The sequence below is a fragment of the Melopsittacus undulatus genome, chromosome 5, assembly GCF_012275295.1.
Source record: "Melopsittacus undulatus isolate bMelUnd1 chromosome 5, bMelUnd1.mat.Z, whole genome shotgun sequence".
Lineage (NCBI taxonomy): Eukaryota > Metazoa > Chordata > Aves > Psittaciformes > Psittaculidae > Melopsittacus > Melopsittacus undulatus.
The window spans coordinates 49,900,976-49,907,526 of record NC_047531.1 but is presented as its reverse complement, the minus strand read 5'-3'; positions in this window follow the sequence as shown (position 1 = coordinate 49,907,526).

The window sequence follows — 6,551 nt, the reverse complement described above, 5'->3', positions numbered from 1 at the left end:
TTTTTTTAAAAAATGCCCAGAAGATGTAAAATAATGCAAGAATATTTGCTAACTTTGGGGCCTTAGGGAACGCATTTTTCCCTTTATTTTATTGCTTCTGTTCACTAAATATAATACCATGACAATCCGCTCTTCGTCTTGCTGTGCAGTTTTAAGGTCTTTGGATGGATTCTCTCATGTTAGCCTAGAATTTCACAAGTGAATAGAAAGATGAATTCTGACCAGTGTGCAGGTTCTTCAGGGCACAAGAGCAGACACTGTCCTTTTTTTGAGCAGCTAGTCGATATTTTGAATCTTCTAGAAAGCATGGCTCTCAAATCTTTCTTCTGCATGTTTTTCAAACTCATAGCAAAAATACTGTTTGTTTCTCTCACAGCATTTTTGTTAGCCTTTATCAGTGTTGTATTGATGGAAAAACTCTTTGTCCACTTATTTTACTTGTTTTTTTTGAGGATAGCATAGTGGGAACAAGTGTTAACTGGTGACAGAACAGCACTCACTGGTTAAACTTGTTAGCCAACTGAAGCCAGGGAATCCAAGACAGCATTCCCTTTTACATCCATTTTATCTTGTGTTCCTCCACTGGTGACTTTTTCTGTCAGACATTTATCATGCAGTCTTTAATTGCTGTATTATTTTTTCCATATTCCAAGTACCTTCTCAGCCTCCATATATTTGCAGCACTGCCGTGTGCTTCATTCATACCATATATCTGAAAAGGTGTATTTCAACATGTCTAATCTGCATCTCCCCTCTTGACAATATCAGGGGTGTCTTGTGTGAACTATGATAAATCATCTAGTTTAATGCTTGTTGCTTTGTTATCTAGCTGCTTATCAGTTACAGTCTCAAATTCCTCATAATATCATTTAGGTATTATATTCCCCATGTTCACATATAATTTCTCCAGTATGCAGTGTGTTCCTTACATTCTGTACCCAGTCAACCTCCCCTTTTAGATCAACTTAAATTCTATGTATACAAAAAGAGGGGAAGAATGTTCAAGAGCAAGTGAAGTTAACTGCAGTAAGATGCAAGAGAAAGTTTCATGAGGTTGTGATCTCTTTGGTGAGTTTGTCATTTTGTCTCTGAAATTTTCAGTAAGGAAATCAAAATCTTCAGATATTTTCTGTTCTGCTTAGGAGGTGTTAGCTAAGAAAGCTGTCAAAGGTGAGCAAGTATGCTGCTTTAAACCAGAACAGATATATCAGCCTGCTCCAAAATGTGCCTTATTTGTTGTCTGGACTCTCTCATTTGGAAAAGTATGTGTCTGAAATAAGAAATTACAGTTTTTGTAGAAATAGCACTGGTTGTAGTGGGGAGTTCATCTAACATTCTCCAGAGTTCTCATTACTGTGAAATTCTGAGTGTAACAGACTGGAAATGGGTCTCTTGTCAACCTATGAACTCCATGGTGTTTCAGGAATTTATTTTCATTCTTCACAGTGATCTTTCTAACAGTTGGTATCTCTTTCTGTTTGGTTGTTTTTTGGTAGATTAGATTATTCTTACTTGTATTAGACAACCCTAAAGATAATTGGAGGCTGCTACTAAGAAGGCAATGCTAATTGGATGTGGAAATACAGAACTTATCTACAGGTAATTAAGGAAGTCACAGTAGGATGGGATCAGATGAAATTAATTGAAGTTCTGGACATTTTTATTTTTCCAAGGATTGGTAGCTTTTAGTTGTGTTGAAAAATTCTTCAGTTACTCCAGTGTACCTTGCTTATAGACAGTATTGCCCCATTAACAGTAATACTTCTACTACACTTGGAAGGAACTAGATGCTGGGGTGGCCTTCATGCTGCGTGGTCCCACATCTCTGAAAGAGTCATGTATAGGTTCTGTACTGTGACAGTACACCTGAGAAGCAGAGCTACAGTATTAGCCAGCTTTGACATCCACACTATGAGGACCAAAGGATGTGTTTATTCACAGCACGTTGGTGTCTAGCCAAATCAGAGGCTGGGCAGAGTGTGATTCTGAAATTACTACATCTCTTTTGGGAAATATGGTCCAAAGAGCAACGTCCAACCTTGGATTCAACTCCCAGCTCCACTGCATGCTTCTTGTATGACCTTGGGCACATTACTGTAGATCCAGGCCATCACATTTCAATTAAGAGGTGCATAAATATCTTTGGAAGTCTACATTTGAATCATATTGTGCCTCAATTCCCCATCTGCTGAATCAGTAGCTGTATTTCTTCCTTACTTTGAGCTGAACTGTGAATGGCTTAGATGCTAGGAGAACAGGAGAGGTAAAAGGGTTCCACATATAACAAATGACATATGAAGCCATTTCCTGAAGACTTCATGAGACTGAGCTGCTGTGTGCCATCTCTAATAAGAGCTGACCTCATTTTTGAGCTTTTTCCTTGCCACTGTTCAACTGCTTTTCTTTTACAAGACATACAGAAATGGAATGTGTTGAGGCAGATTCCTCCAAGTAAATTTGACTAAAATTGGCCAACATTTCAAAAGGTAGTGGGGGGAACTAAGATGAATAGACAGTACATGAATGCCTAAGCTTTGTTCCTTTAGATAAAAGAAAAATCAACTTACTGTTTTTACAAGTGGAACAGTTAATCAAGCAAGTATATCCAAAGATACTACTCGAGGTTTTGACATCCTAGTTAATCTTGGCCAGGTGGGGTTAAATGTGGCCAGCAGTAATCCCTTTGAAATATACCTGGAGCAGAACTGACTTATAATCAGGTAATTTATATGTTAAAACATGTCTAAAATATCAAGTATAAACATTCCACAAGAACAACAAAGAACTTCAAAGTACACATGCAAGATGATGGTCCAGACAGAACCATTTGAAGGATTAGAAGGGATTTTGGCAGAAGCGTCTAACTTGTCCATGAATAATACAGCAACAATTGGAGGTGAAACTATAACTATCTTCTCTGCTTTATTTTCAACAAAGCAATGCCACAGTTTTGAGATGCAATCTGACATGAGGCTTGATTTGTAATTGTGCCATTACAGCCTCCTGGATAAAAATATTTCCACTGGGTTTGGCTCTTTTTGAAACACAGGAGAACAAAATCAATGCTCACTTTAAATAGAAAAGGATTAAATCATTTAGCTTTTCAAACCTTCTATTAAGTAATACGATGTTTAAAATGAAAAACTTAAGTAGCTTTGCTAAAATTTTATCTTAAATTTGTAGCTACAATTATGACATATTTGCAAGTGTTATTCACATGGATTCATTTGTTATCATGGGTATTCATATGGTTATGTTTTGGATTTTCTCCGGTCATTGGCTCCATGTGGGACTGTGATTTCTCAGTAGTGTAAGTATGGTGAAAGACGTCTTACTTAATTCTGTGCAGGAGGACAAGCAGCTGCTTAATGGCAATGCAGTGAAACCCTACATGTCCCATGGGTGGGGAAGCTGGGTTCCATTACAGCTCTGTTTTGGGTACTGCAGAGGGAGAGCAGAAGGCAGGTCAGATGAAGATGGGAGTGAGGAAATGTGGACTATTGCCTGTTCAGTTCTGATTACAGAGAATTCTGATTATGCCTGAGGCTGTCAGCATTGATGTACTGGAGTTACAGAGCAGGGGCTCTGGAAGACTACGGAACTAAGTTTGCTTTGTATCATGAAAATTTATTCTCGTAAAGGCTATGCTGTCACATTGTGTCTCTGTGGTTGAATAGCACAATGGCAATAGATTTGATCCCTTAGTTTTGCATGATGTGACTGGAGGAATTCAGGACTTTTCTGGAAGTATGACAGGTTTCCAGAAGTTTTGGCACTTGTCAGTATTTGTAGTTTCCTTCCTGCAGAAGTGATAATATGGAATTCCAAACTGCAGTGATTCAAAGGCCTGTGTAGGTTACCATTTTTTCAATGGCATCACTGAAACTGGGTGGATCTTAACTGTGCCCCTTAGCTATCACTAAGGTACTGGCTGTCACCATCACATTTGCAGTATAAGCAGAGATGTATATTTCTTCTGTCAACTTAAACATGAGAGCTCGGATTCCCAATTGAACATGTCCAAACTAAGGGGTAAGGATAGGCTCGCTCTTCAGAAGTGCCTGTTTTTGGAAAGATGGGTGATCATCTGAACATGCCTGTCTTTCTCTGTTGGCTACAGAAACAGATTAGATCAAAAGTTTATGAAAGAGCTTTTAGGTGGCTGATGTAAGGCAAGATGAATCTAAGTGTGCAAAAATGACTGGAGGTATTTCAATGTCATTATAGTCTGAAAATGCAAGGACTGTGTCAGCTTTAATAATGCTAATATTTAGGAGATTCTGCATTCAGCACCAAGAATTCTGTACTTTATAAGAAGGTGTCACTGTGGGCTCTTCATTTGCTGAGACAGCCTTCCTCCCAGTTTATACAAAGAAAGAATGTATAGAAATCTTTGTGGGAAAAGAAAATCTAACACTACTTTAATGATCACTCCTAATAATAGACACAGGGAGCTGGGAATCAGTTATCTCAGAAACAACAGAGGGACTGGTCTCATTGACATACCGCTTGGGTTATTGCAGCTCTTACAGGGTTCTTCAGCATCAACCACACACCAAATACGTTTGCTATTAAATATCTTTATCAATATTTCAAGACAGAGTAGAACACCTTACATTTTATCTTATTAAGAGCATTATCAATGAATATCTTAATTTAATTACTATTCTTACTAGTAATTCAGGTATTTTATAGACTTTTTACACATTCACTGAATTTAGCACAGCTGGTCTCCTAATCCTGATGCTGGTAGCAGTCTGTGCCTTAGAATAGTCCAGTCTTAAAAACAGGACAGAATATGACAGGCTTCCAAGACTTTGCAGGTATTTCTAATGAGACAGCCTTTGCTGTCCTCTTTCTTAACACAGCAGTTTTGAAGATCTGCACTAAATTTTCATGTAGATGGAACCAGCAGGCAAAACAGACAAACAAATCCAAAGCATATTTAAATCAGTGCTTTGGTATACAACTGAAACAGGCTTTCAGTCTCCTTGTAACTTCAGTATGCAGACTTGTCTCTAACCCCAACAGGGGTTCCAGTTAGCATCTGTACCAGGAAGATACTGGAGGATCCAGCATGTCCTTCAACGATATGACCCTGATGACTGCCCTTCTGTGTGTGTCCTTGCTACCAGGGAAGGGAGGCATAATGATTATTTATGAGGAGAACAGCAGCAGAAATTGGAATGCTAAGCATTTTCTAAACACAGAGGAAGAGAGTCTCTCTCCCAAAGAGTCTAAATAGGGAAATGGAGCCACCGATTGAGAAAGAAGTATGTAACATACAGAGAAAGCATCAGGAGATCACATTATTTATTACTGGAATACACTGTTTTTTCCCCACCCTGTTCCTTACGTTTTCCATTCTTCTTGTGATCATATTCTGCTTACTTTTCAGTGGTCCAGCTCTGGACCTCATGTGGTTCAGACAACTTAGAATAAATCATAAGATGAATGGATGTACTTGGCTTTTCATAAGCCTCATAAAAGGTGTAATTTCTGGGCAAAATTTAAATTAAAAGAGGGCAGGTACTTTGGGGATCTGCCCAGAGAAAATAATTAATCTGGGGAATAGTGTGAGAGCAGACAAAAGACCTCTGTGGAGAAAATAAATAAAGGAGTATGTATAACTGGAGAAAGGGTGATCTGGTGAGATAATAGGAGTAAATCAGACAAAGGAAAGTTTTATAGGCCCTTGAAGTTGATCAGAACCCGAGATTCAGGAGAAGATGCAGCACTAAGGTTCTGTTCTGCATTGAAAGACTGTGCTTTTACATGACCGGGTAATTCTGGGGTTTGGATGCACTGGTTTTCAAACTTAGGAAGCATCTCAAACGTAGGACTTAATTTTTTCCATTGCTTCAGGGAATCTTTGCTACAGCAGTCTAAGATACTTTTCTAAATGAAAGGAAATGTGTTTAGAACGTAATTGCAATACAATAAGCAAAATGAAACATTATGAACAAGGAACAGGACTCCAAGGTGCTTTGTTTTTTAAACTTGTTTTTTCTCAGACTGGCTGCATTGCCAGCTGGTAGTCTGCATGTAATGAAAATGCTGAGATGGGGTTTGGTGGAACAGAGTTCCTTCCCTAAGCTTGTTCAACAGATTATTTCAATGACTTTATTTCTGAAGCTCTAACAGTTTCTGAATGGCCATAACAATTATTAATCTTAATTATCATAATAAGTTTTGCTATTATAGATATCTGTGTTGAAGATGTAACTTCAAAAATCACTGTGATCATTCCCACAGTAAGTTCAGAGACTTTTTCCACTTACAGTCTTCAGTTATTTTGGGTTTTGTTTGATATTAGAAACACCAGCTGATACCAGAGATGCTACTGCAAAGTGGAAGATTAATATAGCAACAGAAACTGGAATTGAAGTCCTCTGCAAAAATGCTGAGGACTGGGAGGTGTCCTGGGTTCAGCAGTAGCAGTCATTTTTTCTCCTTCTCGGTAGCTGGTGCAGTGCTGTGTTTTGACTTTCGGGCTGAGAACGGTTGCTGATAGCAAGTATGTTTTGAGTTACTGCTTGGGTGTTTGGTTT